Source organism: Procambarus clarkii, chromosome 63 (genome assembly GCF_040958095.1).
Source record: "Procambarus clarkii isolate CNS0578487 chromosome 63, FALCON_Pclarkii_2.0, whole genome shotgun sequence".
Classification (NCBI taxonomy): domain Eukaryota; kingdom Metazoa; phylum Arthropoda; class Malacostraca; order Decapoda; family Cambaridae; genus Procambarus; species Procambarus clarkii.
This window is the reverse complement of record NC_091212.1, coordinates 15,444,567-15,460,711: the sequence shown is the minus strand read 5'-3', so window position 1 is coordinate 15,460,711 and position 16,145 is coordinate 15,444,567. Positions and strand designations below refer to the sequence as shown.

The 16,145-nt window shown below is 44.4% G+C and overlaps 1 protein-coding gene across 1 annotated transcript in view; it reads right to left on the bottom strand.

Moving 5' to 3' along the window:
• LOC123769493 (trichohyalin) overlaps positions 1 to 16,145 on the bottom strand; it is a 518,341-nt gene that overhangs the window by 140,011 nt on the left and 362,185 nt on the right.

Genomic DNA, 16,145 nt, shown 5'->3' with positions numbered 1-16,145 from the left:
GCTTAGACCACGCCGACTCGAAGACATCCATGGCCAGGAGTCCATACGTCCGGCAGAGACAATAAAACTAGTCGGCGACGACTGGCCAATCCGCGAACAGAGGAATGAACCGAGACAGCTGTCCGCCATGACGCAGGACACACCCCGGACATGAACCTCACGGTTAGCCAAACCCCGAGAATCCAGCAAACGAGCCACTTGAAGGGACCAACCCCAAAGGTCAACTGTGCCAGTCCCTGAAAACTGGAGAGGAATGTGCCAAGAATTGACCTGGAGGTCCAAGGCCACCATCCAGGCACCCGGCCCCAACAGAAGCTGGACAGGAGACAACAGTCCTCTGATGAGGGCATAGAATCCAGGGCACAGACTGAAGAAGTCCAGAAGAACCGCAGATTCGACAGGCCCATGTCTGCATAGAGCAGCCGGGAACCCCAGAAGGATGGGGCGGATCGACCACATCCAATGCACCCATGAAGATGACATGATGAATCGCAGGGAAAGAAGCCCACCCCGCCAGCCCTGAACCCCCCAAAGGGAAAGAAGCCGTCCACCGCCGCCACCAGAGGCCGGAAGATGACCAAAAGTGCCTACTAACTGCGGAACCATGGGAGAGTAAGCAGAGCAAGCTGCTCCCCCAGCGCCCCGTCAACAGAGAAGGGAACACAGCCCCTTCTGAAAGAAAAAGTACACATACATATACATATACACACAAGGTATGTTACACACATACCTTTGTTGTATATATATTTGAAAACCCTCGAGATATTGACATAATGGCATTGCAGGTCTGGAATCAGGATGATAAGCTGATAATTGTAAATACCTACAGCCCACCAGCAAGCAACACATGGACAAAGGAAGAACTGGATGACAAACGAGAGGGCCTCATAATGGTCATGAGAGATATTATTGTACAAGCAGATAAAGATAAATCACGACTGTTGATACTGGGGGACTTCAACTTTACAGCAATAGACTGGGAGGCCTATGAAGCAAGAACGGAGGACTTTTGGACATGCAGATTTGTGAACCTCATTCTGGAGACATTCTTGTATCAACACATAAAGCAAGCCACAAGAATGAGGGAAGGAGATATACCGTCAGTACTGGATCTAGTATTCACCAGGAAAGAAGAAGAGATTTTTGACATCCAGTACCTTCCTCCCTTGGGAAAGAGTGATCACGTCCTGTTAGACATTAAATATGCTTTAAGATATCATCTAGAAGAACATGGGGACATTGAAACAGTTGATAAACTCGATTTAAGGAGAGGCAACTATGGGGAACTTCGAAATTTTTTTAATGAGTGTAATTGGACAGAATTGTTGCTAGGCAGGGAAGTAAATGAAATGTATGCCAAATTTTTAAAACTATACGAGGAAGGCACACAAACATTCATACCAAAACAGAGATGCAGGGCCAGAAAACAGGATTGGTTCGACAGAAATTGTGAGAGGGCAAGAGACCAAAAGACACAAAAATGGAATCAGTATAGGAAGAGGCCAAACCCCCAAACATACCAGCGATACAAAGATGCGAGAAACAACTATACAGCAGTAAGGAGAGAGGCAGAAAGAAATTTTGAAAAAGGGATAGCAGATAAAAGTAAAACAGAACCAGGCCTATTCTACAAATTCATAAACAACAAATTGCAGGTAAAGGATAATATCCAGAGGTTGAAAATGGGAAACAGATTCACGGAAAATGAAAAGGAAATGTGTGAAACATTAAATGAAAAGTTCCAAAGTGTGTTTGTACAAAATGAAATCTTCAGAGAACCAGACACAATAAGAATTCCAGAGAACAACATAGAGCGGATAGAGGTGTCTACAGATGAAGTGGAAAATATGCTAAAGGAGCTCGGGAAGAACAAAGCAGCTGGCCCAGATGGCGTTTCACCATGGGTTCTGAGAGAATGTGCATCTGAGCTCAGCATTCCACTTCACCTGATCTTTCAGGCATCCCTGTGTACAGGAATCGTAGCAGACGTGTGGAAACAGGCTAACATAGTTCCAATCTACAAAAGTGGCAGCAGGGAAGACCCCCTCAATTATAGACCTGTATCATTGACAAGTGTAATAGTGAAAGTATTGGAAAAGCTAATCAAAACTAAATGGGCAGAACACCTGGAGAGAAATGATATAATATCAGACAGACAGTATGGTTTTCGATCTGGAAGATCCTGTGTATCGAATTTACTCAGTTTCTATGATCGAGCCACAGAGATATTACAGGAAAGAGATGGTTGGGTTGACTGCATCTATCTGGACCTAAAAAAGGCTTTCGACAGAGTTCCACATAAGAGGTTGTTCTGGAAACTGGAAAATATTGGAGGGGTGACAGGTAAGCTTCTAACATGGATGATAAATTTTCTGACTGATAGAAAAATGAGGGCAGTAATCAGAGGCAATGTATCGGAATGGAGAAATGTCACAAGTGGAGTACCACAGGGTTCAGTTATTGCACCAGTGATGTTTATTGTCTACATAAATGATCTACCAGTTGGTATACAGAATTATATGAACATGTTTGCTGATGATGCTAAGATAATAGGAAGGATAAGAAATTTAGATGACTGTCATGCCCTTCAAGAAGACCTGGACAAAATAAGTATATGGAGCACCACTTGGCAAGTGGAATTTAATGTAAATAAATGTCATGTTATGGAATGTGGAATAGGAGAACATAGACCCCACACAACCTATATATGATGTGAGAAATCTTTAAAGAATTCTGATAAAGAAAGAGATCTAGGAGTGGTTCTAGATAGAAAACTATCACCTGAGGACCACATAAAGAATATTGTGCAAGGGGCCTATGCTATGCTTTCTAACTTCAGAATTGCATTTAAATACATGGATGGCGATATACTAAAGAAATTGTTCATGACTTTTGTTAGGCCAAAGCTAGAATATGCAGCTGTTGTGTGGTGCTCATATCTTAAGAAGCACATCAACAAACTGGAAAAGGTGCAAAGACATGCTACTAAGTGGCTCCCAGAACTGAAGGGCAAGAGCTACGAGGAGAGGTTAGAAGCATTAAATATGCCAAAACTAGAAGACAGAAGAAAAAGAGGTGATATGATTACTACGTACAAAATAGTAACAGGAATTGATAAAATCGACAGGGAAGACTTCCTGAGACCTGGAACTTCAAGAACAAGAGGTCATAGATTTAAACTAGCTAAACACAGATGCCGAAGAAATATAAGAAAATTCACCTTCGCAAATAGAGTGGTAGACGGTTGGAACAAGTTAAGTGAGAAGGTGGTGGAGGCCAAGACCGTCAGTAGTTTCAAAGCGTTATATGACAAAGAGTGCTGGGAAGACGGGACACCACGAGCGTAGCTCTCATCCTGTAACTACACTTAGGTAATTACTTAGGTAATTACACACGTGCGTATGCACATACACATGTGCACACACACACAGTGTACACATGTACATGCACATGTGTACACACACATATACACATGAAAAGAAAATTACAAGCCGCCGACCAGTGGGCAGAGAGCACCACGCCGGCCAGGTGAAGAAGGCACAAAACTTCATCAAACCTCGACAACAAAACCCCAAAGTCCCAGCATGACCACAACACGTGCCAAGACCCAAAAAGATCAATCTGCAAGCCAGGAAGACCCCGGAACCTCGGAACCCCAGAAGGCAGAACCGGGTCACACACGAGGAAACAAAGCTCCCTGAGCCCATAAAGGGGGCCCAAGAGGAAGAAACCTCCAGAACGAAACCAAAGAACCCAAAGGAACCCGGAATCGAACCAGGGGGGAGCTCAAACCACCACATTTGCCGGCAGAGATACACCACAGAAAGGCAAAGCTCAGCCCCAGACAGAACCCCCTGGGAAACGGTCAAAACAGACTGAAAACCGAGGAACAAGGTGTGGGACCAAGCATAACAGACAGGGACACTGAGCCGAAACCCAAGGGCCCTGACCCAAAACAGACAAAACGGAAAACCTGGTGTAAAATCAACACTCAAACGTTCCCCGAGGAACAGGAAACGGGCAGAAAACACCAGTAAAGCAAAGAAACGACAACAGGAGAATAAAACCCCTGAAAAAGGTGAAAAACTCACGCAAGACGTTCGCTCTTACACCCAGGTGCACGTAAACAAACCGCAATGCCGCCCTGGTGGCCACGCCGGAAATCCGGCAGAAGAAAATGGCCACCAGAACAGAGGGATGTGACGGACGCAAAAGATACAAAAACACGCCAGCAAAAGTGAGAAACAATCAGACTGGATGGGAGAAAAACTCAGCCCAATAGCAGAAAACCTAGGCAGGGGCAAACTGCCCCAGAACTGTTAGCAGGCATCCCCCACAGCCCCGGGAACCCACAACAGAGGCTCCGGGGCAGAGCCGTCCTCCAAGCCTTCCGACCTTAAAGAAAAGGAAGAGTCCATGGGAAAGGCAGCAAGAAAGGGCCGCTGGTAAGACCCAGAAGCCTTGGCAGGAGGAACAGGCTCGAAAACCTCCGTCCCCAACCCAAACGGGCAGCCTCCGAAAACCGCCAGTCTCGGCCCCAATTAAACCCCGACCCGACCCTGAAACCTGCAGACGGTCCGGAGCCGGGAACACCCCAGGGAAGATAACCCTGTCACGCAAGGGCAGTACTCACAGGGCGCTTAGGAAAGGAAGCCCTTAAGCGCATGCAGCCCCGGCACTGATGAGGTACTCCTGGCCACCACACAACACAACAAACGGCAGTGAACGCCACACAAGGCAAACACCACCTAGGAAACTGAGACCAGAGATGCATCTATCCTAGTTGACATTAGCTTACGAACTGATGCTAGGCAGCCGGCGCGGTAGGTCAGGGGCTCCCCTCCCCCTCTCGGGGCGGGGAGGGCTGCACGGATGATCAGCGCGACAGTAAAGTGTGATGTTTACTTGTTTCCTTGGGATTGTAGGGAGTTTCTACCTCTCTGTTCAGTTTTTTGTTTTAGTTTTTTACCAAGTGGGGTTTGTTTTGTTATGCCTACCTTTCTGGGTGCAAACCCTGGTCGATGGCAGATAAGGAAAACCCCAACCACAAGGGGGTTTTCCAGGGCCATTGCTCCCTGAAACCTCTCTGAAGGGGCTAGGTTCTGGCACTGGTCCCTGGTAGGTCTGAACTCCTTAGCTAATGTCCCGGTTTAATATAACATACATTAACCTGATAAGCTCCAGGGAGCTGTAGGGGCTCCCCACAGAAATTGCAGCTTATGTCTGAACAGAGCCAAAGAACTCCCCCCCCCCCCCCCCCACCAAAAAAAAAAAATGCAAATCATCCTCCAACTAGCATGCCCACTTGTTAGTAAACCCCCCTCCCCCCCGGGAAGGGAATCTCACTCAGGCGAGCCAGCAGCCCAGCACCTCAGTTCAAAGAATGATGAAAAATCGCTGACCGGAGGGAGGGAGGGTGTCAGGGAGCCTCCGGGCCTTGCCCAGAAAATGCTGTTTCATTACATTCAAGGTTGGTTTTCTGTGGGGAGCCCTGTTGGCTCCCTGAAGCTAACTACCCACAGATAAGTAAAAGGAGGGACGTACCCGGGAGGCAGCAGCAGCACCGCAGGTCTCAAGACAAAGATGAGACTGTCAGACGTCCCAAAGCAACACAAGGCCTCAAAGGGCCCAAAATGTTGACAAGATATGTGGCGGCCAAGATCTTGTTTGATTTCTAAAACCCCAGTGACCCGAATGTAGACTCAAGACATTACCAAAGACAGCAGCAAGAACTGCATACTTCCTCACATCATAGGTACGAGGGTAGACCACAGGGTGGCTAGATTTGATAACCCTGTGGACAACCTGAGACACGAGCCCAGGAACAGGGAACCAGGGAAACCGGATCAACCCAGAGTGTGTCCACTATCACCGTATGAGTGGCACGCAGGTAGTGACAAAGCTGCAACCAAAAACAAAACATGATGCATCCCTGGCCGGACCAACCAAGCATCAATAACCCACGAACCCCACCAGAAACCAGCTCATACTTCACCAGAAATGAAGAAGAGAGCTGCAAAATAAACAAAGCGACCCCCAGGACCAAAGGAGCAGAAACCCCTTCATCGGAGAAGAGCATGAAGCTCCCCAACTCAACCCCCAGAGGCTAAATCCAACAAGAACAAGGCCTTCAAAAAACAATTCCAGTATGAAGGGGCCACTACAAACCTAGGAGAGGTGAGAAATGAGAGCACCCGATCCAAAGATCAAGAAGGCTCAGGCGGCGCATGAGCAGGCCGAAGGGTGGAAAAATGCACGAGAGAGCTTGCAGAATGGAGCAGAAATGAGAGCTACCCTGAACGCAAGCTGGACCGGCTCCGCCGATGCAGCACGATAAGAAGCGACAGTAATCAGCAAAAGACACCGGTCCTGGAAAAAGCCAATAAAGATAGGACAAAACAACCAGAACAAACACCGACAAAACCCTACAAAGGAAACAGAAATTTTGGAAAAATCGCCAGGAGACTTCATACTGTTGCTGAGAGGAAGACCACAGGTGGGACACCATCAATGAAGGCACCTATTCACCATACAAGTGGCAATATACCCACGTAAAAAAAAAACAGACGAAGAGCGGAACAGTAAGTCGAACCAGCGAGGTACCTCACTGGCCTGACCTGCTGAAAGAGACGGAACAGTGGAAAATACTCCAGATTCAGACACCGTGCAAGCAGCACCTGAAACCAGGGCTGGGCCAGCCACCATGGGGCCAGGAGAACCACTCTCCCCCGAAAAAATTTGAGCCGAGCCAGAACCCGAAGCAACAGCTAGACTGGGAGATACAGGTACAGGAACCTCCACCTCGACCAGTCCTGCCAAAAAGCATCTACTGTGAAGGCCTCACAGTCAGGGAACGGTGCCACGTATATTGAGAGGCACCAGGACCAAGTTTTTTCATTCCTTCTTGTAAAGGTCCTGCCAAGCCTGGGACAAAGAGTGTCAGGAGTATCCATCTATTCGTCTGGGACAACATAGTCATCTGAAAGGAGGAGCAAGGAATCTAATGGTTCATACAGGATAAGTCCAGAATGAACTGAAGATCTGCACAGTCCCGTATCAGAACCAGAAACACATGAGAAACCAACTTGACGGATGAAGTCGTGTCGACCACACCCAAGCGAACTCACTCCAAGATAACCTGAAAGAGACGAGGAAGAAGCCTTCCCTACCAGCACCGAACTCCCAACATGAGGAGGAGCCACCCAACACCACCAAAGGCCGGAAGCCCACGAATCGTGGGGCCAAGTGTGGGCAAACAGAGCCCGGCCCCCCCCCCCCCATTGCCTCGACAACGGGGTGCCCTGCAAATGGGCCGACACGATCTTCGAGAAGCTGACTTCTGCACAGAGTGACCACCACGCCGACCAGACGGAGAAGGTCCATGAGGATACACTGGCTCCGAAACTGACACCAAAGGCCCACCACAACCTACCGAAACCCAAGCCCTGGCACGACAACACCGAAAGGAGTGAGAACGTCCCCCTCTGAGCACCAACAAATCAGAAATGGGGCGGCAACTAGTAGAAGCCGCCAACAGAAACTGGGCAATAAATTCCTCTGGAAATAGCAGGGGACAGAACGGAGATGAAAACTGCAAAGCCACGGCCTAAGCTGAATCTGAAGAGAGAGTGAGAACAGCCTGTCAACATGCAAGATGATAGGTAAAAACAAACACCGCCTCCCGGAGGATCAGCACTAATGGCTTCAGCAGGGCAGCCAACGCCTCAGCAGCCGAAACCAGAACCCCGGCCGAAGGCCCCCACTCAATGCCTCCACATCCTCCGAAAGCCAGTCCAAGGACAGCTCTAGTAGGCAGAAGAAGCACAAAACCGAAACCAAAGGACCGAGAGTTCGATAGTCATCCGCCGCCAAGGCAGCTGAAAGAGAGGGGACCCATATCATGGGAAAATGTAGGGGCACAGAGGCACTCACTGAGGAACTCCATTGAGCCCCTACCCCCCCCCCCAAGAACACCTGCAAAACCGAGGAAACCTCCTGCCACTCAAGTGTGCGGGTCGGACAAAACCCAAGCCAAGCTCCCAATGAGAAGAAAGAGCAGTCTGCCAGCCAAGAAGACTCCGAAACCTCGTACCGCACTCAATACAGGGGAAGAAGAATCGAACTCAAATGAAGATGGATCCATTACAGAGGCATAAACCAAAAACCCTGACATGCATGGGAAGTACTTACTGGGCACCTAGAGAAGGTAGCCCTAGGCACATGCAGCCCAGCGTTCCAGAGAAAACCTGGCCACCACATTCCATAAAGCTGGCAAAGCCACAAACATCAATAAAGCGAGGCCAGAGGAGACTTGTTGACACCAGGCACATCAGTCAACGAACTGAGGTGGTGGGCTGCCAGCTCACCTGAGTAGGCTTCCCCTTCCCCTTTCCAGGGAAGAAACAAGCGAGCGAGCTAGATGGAGGACAATTTACTTGTTTGGTTAATTTTTGGGGAAGTTCTTTGGCTCTGTTCGGATGTATGTTGCAATTTTTACCAGTTGGGGGTTTGTATTGGTTCGGCCATCTTTCTGGGTGCCCTTCCCGGTTTATAGCAGACATGACATATTCTAAATGTAGAGTGCTCATAATGGCCTCCCTGCGTCTCTCTGAGGGGACCAGGTTCTGCCTCTGGTCTCCGGTAGGCACTAGAACTCCTGAGACTGATGACACCAAACTGGTATGGCACATATCAGTTTGATAGCTTCAGGGAGCCGATGAGGCTCCCCCACAAAAAATAATGTTTTTAGAACAATTTATTTTCTGCACACTATGGGAATGACATTATAAAAGGTGTGCGGTGCAGGGATAAAGCAATTTTTTTATTTGTTTACTCTGTAGCAAAATAATCCCTTAGATAACAATTTTATTGGTTACCTGTGAATAATGGTTAGAAAAAGCAGTGCCTTTACTGATATAATAAGTGCTAAGTAAATGCTATAGTATAGCTGGATAAGCATGAGGAGCAGGAAGGGTTGTGATCATGCAGCCATCACCCTTGTCAGTGCTACAGTCAGTGCCCCCGGGTAATGTGTGCATGCTTGCACCTTTCCATCATCTTCCTCAGAGAGATACCAAGTTAGTTTGTTTATTTTATCCATCACGTGCTTTAAACTGGTGACATGCTGGCAGCTTAGAAAGGCAAAACTATACCTCAAAAATGTCCATGAGCCAAACCCAACCACAAGAGTGAAATAAAAATTCAGGCAGAAGGCCAGTTTCAACCATGCCTTAGGAGAGGCAGTACCCAAAGACTGAGCCACATGCAGCTGGCTGTCCCATGATGCAGGGCGTCATTGAAAGCTAGGGGGCAAAGCCACTTGTCAAACAGGCATCACCCACTGTAAACAGGAAGAAAAGCTAGAGTGCAAAAGTGAATGGTTGGGTGCATCAGACGGCTGGCCTCCATGCCCCCTGTTGGCATCGTGAGGTGATGGGAATAGTGGTGATTGTAGTGCAGTAAGCAAACAGTTACTTGTGTATGTGGACTGGCAGGGCTGGTGACGCTCTCCCCACTTGTCTCTCTCTTGGGCAGCGTAAGGTGGGAGAGGCCACAGTTAATGTTATGTGTACCATTACACCTCCAGTCTATACACTCACAAAAAGTTCAATGAAGGAAGATATCACGTAGAAGAAAAATACAAAAAAATCCCAGAGAAACAGCAACACTGCATTCTATTAGAAAATATAATTTTCATAAGTGGCTGTTCTCAAGTTTTGTCACACTGACACTCTTAGCAACATTAAGTGCAGCACCTGAGTTGCTGTGTATGAAAAAACCAGCATCGAATGTAATGAAACGCCCTTTTCTGGGCGAGCCCCGGAGGCTCCTTGGAGCTTATTGGGCTAATGTATGTTATATTAGACCGGGACATTAGCTATGGAGTTCAGACCTACCAGGGACCATGAGCCAGAACCTGGCCCTTTCAGAGAGGTTTCAGGGAGCAATGGTCCTGGAAAATCCCCTTGTGGTTGAGGTTTTTCCTTATCTGCCATCGACCAGGGTTAGGCACTCAGAAAGGTAGGCATAACAAAAACCCCACATGGTAAGAAACTAATAACAAAAACCGAACAGAGAGATAGGAGGGCTGTGCAGACAAGCAGCATGGTGGCAGTGTGTAACGTTTGCTTGTTTACTTCTTTCCTTGGGAATTGGGGGGAGTTCTGCCTCTTTGTTCGAACTTCGGTTGCAATTTTTTAAGTTCTTTCTTCTTGCAAGTGGGGTGTGTTTTGTTATGCCTACCTTTCTGGGTGCCTAACCACAGTCGATGACATATAAGGAATACCCCCAACCACAGGGGGGGGGGGGGGTTCCAGAGGCCATTGTTCCCTGTGCCTCTCTGAGGGGGCCAGGTTCTGGCTCATGGTCCCTGGTAGGCTGAACTCCATTGACTAATGCCTTAGTCTAATATATCACATATTAGCCCAATAGCTCCAGGGAGCCTCTGAGGTTCCCCATAGAAAACTACCATCACACACCCTAAACATCTTTTGGAGACAGAGCTCTTGAAGTTCCTGGTTTCAGGAATTCTGCCCTATCAATTTTATTGATTCCTGTTACCATTTTGTATGTAGTGATCATATCGCCTCTTATTCTTCTATCTTCTAGTTTTCACATATTTAATGCCTCTAACCTCTCCTCGTAGCTCTTGTCCTTCAGTTCTGGGAGCCACTTAGTGTCATATCTTTGCACCCATTCCAGTTTTTTTTATGTGTTTCTTAACCCTTAACCACTGGACTGTGCCAACTGAGAAAACTTGGTCAGTGGAAAACTGCGCCAACCGCGAAAACTCTTTGATTTTTTCGTACCCATTCAAAATGTGTACGTGGTTGGTTGTGTACGAAATGTACTCTTAAGACTTCCAGTGAGAGGCAGCCACCTTGGAAAAAATTCCCAGAATGCCCTAGGGGCTGCTGGCTGGGTTAGTACTGAGTGAGCAACCATGGGTGGCGTACGCGCCTCCGGCTCCCAAACACCTGTCCGACGTGGTGTTGAAAAATTGCGCTCTGTCGGTGAAATTCAAACCTTATTGTTTGAAGAACATATGGGTCATGATATTTGTGAAGCTAGGTGCAATAAGGACCTAACACAAAGGTCGGATGCAAGTGATACAGCACCTATGAGGACGATACAGCGAGAGTATCCAGTTGTACCTCTGAGCGCCACCCTTGCCCACCTATGCCATCTCCAATTTATATAGATGATACATAGATGAATCGTCTTCTGCATTCAGTGATGATGCATCTGATACAAGTAGCATAGATGAACAGTGTTAGAGGCTTCCATGGTGGTGTTTTCCATAGATACTTTCAACAATAGCTGAATCTCTTCCAGACTGATAGACACTCTTTGAGGCTGGCTGAATCTCTTCCAGACTACCTGAATCTCTTCCAGATTGATGGACATTCTTTGAGGGGTAGCTGAATCTCTTCCTGTGTGAGACCTTACAAAGTGATCTTTTCAAGACTACCTTACAAATTGATCTTTTCCTATAATCTTTTCAATACTATCTTATGCTTTACAAGCTTGGCTACATACCACCTACAAGTATTAAAGCCAAAGGTGTACTTGAGTGCGTTATTTGTAAGCACACAGAACAAAGAAACACTAAGCGAAAATCTATCTGTACCTGGTGCAACGAGAGCGACATCGCGCTGTGTACCATGGACTACTTCGTTGATTATTACTCACTTCTGAAGTACTGAATGTGTAATACAGTGTGTTACTGTGTAAATTGTGTGTGAAACTGTACATATTGTAATTTTAGTGAATTTTTAACGAGTAATATTGCGACAATAAACATTTATTATGGACACATTACTGACACATGAATCACATTTCCATGGAACATTAGGAACATTCTACTGTATACATATTATAAAGGACACAAATATGCATCATATACATTAAAAAACAAATAAAACCGCATTGAAAATAAATGGAACAAATAATTGAAAATATATTTGTGGCAACACGCTTTACTTGAATGACCCGCGTGACCGTGTCTGGGAGCTTCACGCACGGTCAACCAGCCCCTGATGACGTAAGAGCGCACCTTGTCCATGTCCCCACAACCAAAGTAAGTGCAAGTTGGTATTTATTTTTACATAGTCATGTTCAGGGAAGGGAATTTAACATTTTACAAATAAAAAAGAACTTTTTGGGAACACTTAATTTCAAGAGCAAAAGGGAATTTCACAATAAACTCGGCACAATACAGTGGTTAAGCTGCACTTGGCATACATATATGATTTAAATATTTAAAATATATTAAATAGTCCTGCACATACATAGAGCTCACATATGCTTCCTCAGGCCACCAGTAACCATCCCCCATCTTGAAACAAAATCCTGAGCCCCTTACTTTCCTTCTAGGGCCTTAGTAAGAAAATGATGACCATTGCTTGGCAACATCACTATCCAGTATCTAAACATTTAGTGAAGTCATAGAGGAGACACTAAACTTTCAGCAACAGTAAATGAGTGATTACCATGTATATATTTGAGTCAAAATGTGTGATATATATATTATATATTATATATATTATATATATATAAATATATATATATATACATACATACATACATACATACATACATACATACATACATACATACATACATACATACATACATACATACATACCATACACACACACACGTATATATTATTATGAATAAGTATGTGGGGTGTCTATATCTATACTCGTATATCCATACATACTTATATTTTTAACGTTATACATAATAGACAGTATCTGACACAAATACAACCTGTCAGCATGAAAAAACTAAATAAATAAATTGAGAAATATGAAAATAAATCAACAAAGATAATACCTCTGCGGCACCTCAACTAAAAATATGCAACTTCTCCAGGCCACTACAGCAAACCACAAGAGCTAGACTTTTAAATTTAATATTTGTGCTTCCTGAAGGCTAATTAACAATATCATAAGAAAAAATTATTTTTTTCAGAACAATTTTTTTTCTTGTGCACACTGGAGGATGTCAGCTATTAACAGTTAGCAGCTTAAGGGTTAAAATATGGGCACCATACAACTGCTGCATATTCCAGCTTTGGTCTAACAAAAGTTGTGAACAATTTCTTTAATATTTCGCCATCTATGTATTTAAAAGCAAATCTGAAGTTAGAAAGTGTAGCATAGGCACCTCGCACAATGTTCTTTATGTGATCCTCGGGTAATAATTTTCTATCTAGAACCACCCCTAGATCTCTTTCTTTATTGGAATTCTTTGAAGATATCTCACATAAAGTTATAGGTTGTGTGAGGTCTATGTTCTCCTATTCCACATTCCATAACATGGCATTTTTGCACATTAAATTCCATTTGCCAAGTGGTGCTACATATACTTATTTTGTCCAGGTCTTCTTGAAGGGCACGACAATCATCTAAGGTACTAATCTGCCCTATTATCTTAACATCATCAGCAAACTTGTTTGTATAATTTTGTATTTCATCTGGCAGGTCGTTTATGTAGACAATGAATATTACCAGTGCAAGAACTGAACCATGTGGTACTCCATTTGTGACATTTCTCCAGTCAGATACATTGCCTCTGATTACTGCCTTCATTTTTCTGTTAGAATTTTTTTTATCCATGTTAGAAGCTTACCTGTCACCCCTCCAATATGTTCCAGTTTATATATTGGACAACTTCTTATGTGGAACTCTGTCGAAAGCCTTTTTTAGGTCCAGATAGATGTAGTTAACCCTACCGTCTCTTTCCTGTAAAATCTCTGTGGTTCGATCATAAAAACTGAGTAAATTCTTTGCACAGGATCTTCCAGATTGAAAACTATACTGACTATCTGATATTATACAGTTTTTCTCCGGGTGTTCTACCCATTTAATTTTAATTATTTTTTCCAATATTTTGACTATCACACTTTTCAGTGATACAGGTATATAATTGAGGGGGTCTTCCCTACCGCCACTTTTGTGGATTGGAAGTTACAAGGTGTTATCCCTGATATGTTTAAAACAGCAGAGATTATGACACTTTACAAAGGAGATAGTACAGCTGATGCCAAAAATTATAAACCAATAATTTTAACATCACACATCATAAAAATCATCGAAAGGGTGCTAAGAAGATCACAAAACACATGGAATCATAGTGTCTACATAACCCTGGGCAACATTGGTTCAGTACAGGGCATTCCTGCTTCACACACTATGACATGGCCCTAGATGCCATATAAGACAGATAAAAAGCTGATGTAATATACACAGATTTTGCAAAAGCCTTCAACAAATGTGACCATGGTGTTATTGCACACAAAAAAGAATTACTGGCAAAGTAGGGAGATGGATCTTTAACCTCCACCGGTACCTTTCCTCATCTTCGTATCAGACACAGACAAGGACACAAGCTATAGTATTCTATCGTCTTTGCAGCTGATACTAGTATTTTCATGCGTAGACAACATAAAGGATACAGCAAACATTCAATCTGATGTTAATCAAGTCTTTCAATGGGTCACAGAAAATAACAAGATGTTTAATGAGTTTAGGTTCCAATAAAGCCCTATGGAATTTAAGCGCTATGGAAAAAAACGACCACATCAAAGCAGAAACCAAACATAAAACACAGTTAAACCACACTATTGAAAAGAAAAGGCAATGCAAGAGATTTAGGAGAAATCATGTTGGAGGACCTTACCTTTTACCTGATTTACCTGAGGGCAACTAACCCTAGTGGCCTTAACTAGGACAGGAAGTCGGCAGCTTGTCGAAGGTCCCCCTCCCCCCCTTTGCCTTAACCCTTAAACTGCTAAGGGCCTTTTTGCCTTCAACACCTACAGCCACAACAACAACAAAAAAATCCAAAAAATTCTTTTGTCTTATAATAGTGTTCATTTGTGTTCCCTGATCACGGAAAAAATAACAAAAAAATCATAGGTGGCATATTTTAGCTGCAATAGGAAGGGAAGTCTGGCAAAAAAAGAAACATTGACAGAGCAGGCGCCAGACGAGGTCACCCCAACTGTCAGACGGGGGTTGCCACAAAGATATTATTACCTAATGAACTAATCCACAAGGGCTGTGATGAGGATTCGAACCTTCGTCCAAGAGCATCCCAGACGCTGCCTTAATCAACTGTGCTACGACATGGTCAAAAAGAGTTGAAGCCGAAGTTCTACTGAACTTACTGGATTCTGCAGTCTCTCCGAGACACATAGCTCGAGTGCATGGGGGAGTTGTGTAAAATCCTGGTTTATGTCTCGGAGAGACTGCAGGATCCAGTAAATTCAGTAGAACTTCGGCTTCAACTCTTTTGACCATGTCATAGCTCAGTCGATTAAGGCAGCATCTGGGATGCTCCCAGACGTAGGTTCGAATCCTCGTCACGGCCCTTATGGATTTGTTCATTTGATGCATCATGCTATTGTGATTTCTGTGTTTAATATTATTACCTAATTATTTCAATGTCTCTGATTTTTTTTTTTTTCAGTAATATTATTCAATAGTGTGTATTGTGATATACTTATATAATAAAATGTGTGAACCATTGCTGTACTCAAAATTATTGTGTTTATATTAGTGATTCAATTATTATGTTCATAAAACAATTAACAAATAATTTTCTGTTATTACACTATATACACATGTTATATATACTGCACGTACCTGCATGTTTTGTTCACCACAACGAACCACTAAGTTGGTATTGTGGGTCAAAAAGCAACGAAAAGTGGGCTTCACTCACCAGCCAGCCACTCACCACCACTCCCTCACTCACCTTCTCACTCGCCAACATTCTCCTCCAATCATACTGTTTTTGCTTTTATTCACTATACACAGTCGTTAAATATAAGTACTGTATCTACATGTTTTGTTCACCATAACTGTACTTCTAAGCTTGTATGGTGAGTGCAAGCAATAAGAGACGTAGCTACACACACAGTCAGCTGGTGGTTGCTGCCGTCACTGGTTCATGCCAGATGCACTAATATTTCTCCTCCAATAATACTGTTTGTGGTGTTATTACACTATATACACACACATTATATATATGTTTTATTCACCATATCTGTACAGATAAGTTGGTATGGTGCCCAAAGACCATAGTGGCCAACAGTAAACAACATGACATGTCATGCAGACGACACACCTCCC